Source organism: Populus euphratica, unplaced genomic scaffold (assembly GCF_000495115.2).
Source record: "Populus euphratica unplaced genomic scaffold, PopEup_1.0 scaffold845.1, whole genome shotgun sequence".
NCBI lineage: Eukaryota > Viridiplantae > Streptophyta > Magnoliopsida > Malpighiales > Salicaceae > Populus > Populus euphratica.
The window spans coordinates 90427-90629 of record NW_011500698.1 but is presented as its reverse complement, the minus strand read 5'-3'; positions in this window follow the sequence as shown (position 1 = coordinate 90629).

Here is a 203-nt window from a genome sequence, read left to right as displayed (position 1 = left end):
TGTCAAACAAGTATAGTATAAACTCTTATTATTCAAATAGAAACCACACACAAAGGTGGTTTCAATCATATTATAAATTATTAACATATGTACATTAATTATCTTATTTGAATAATACTAATACTTGTAAATGTTGTTATGTATTCATAATTATAACTTATGTTAACAACAAATCAAGTTTCTTTCATATTACAGGTATCGGT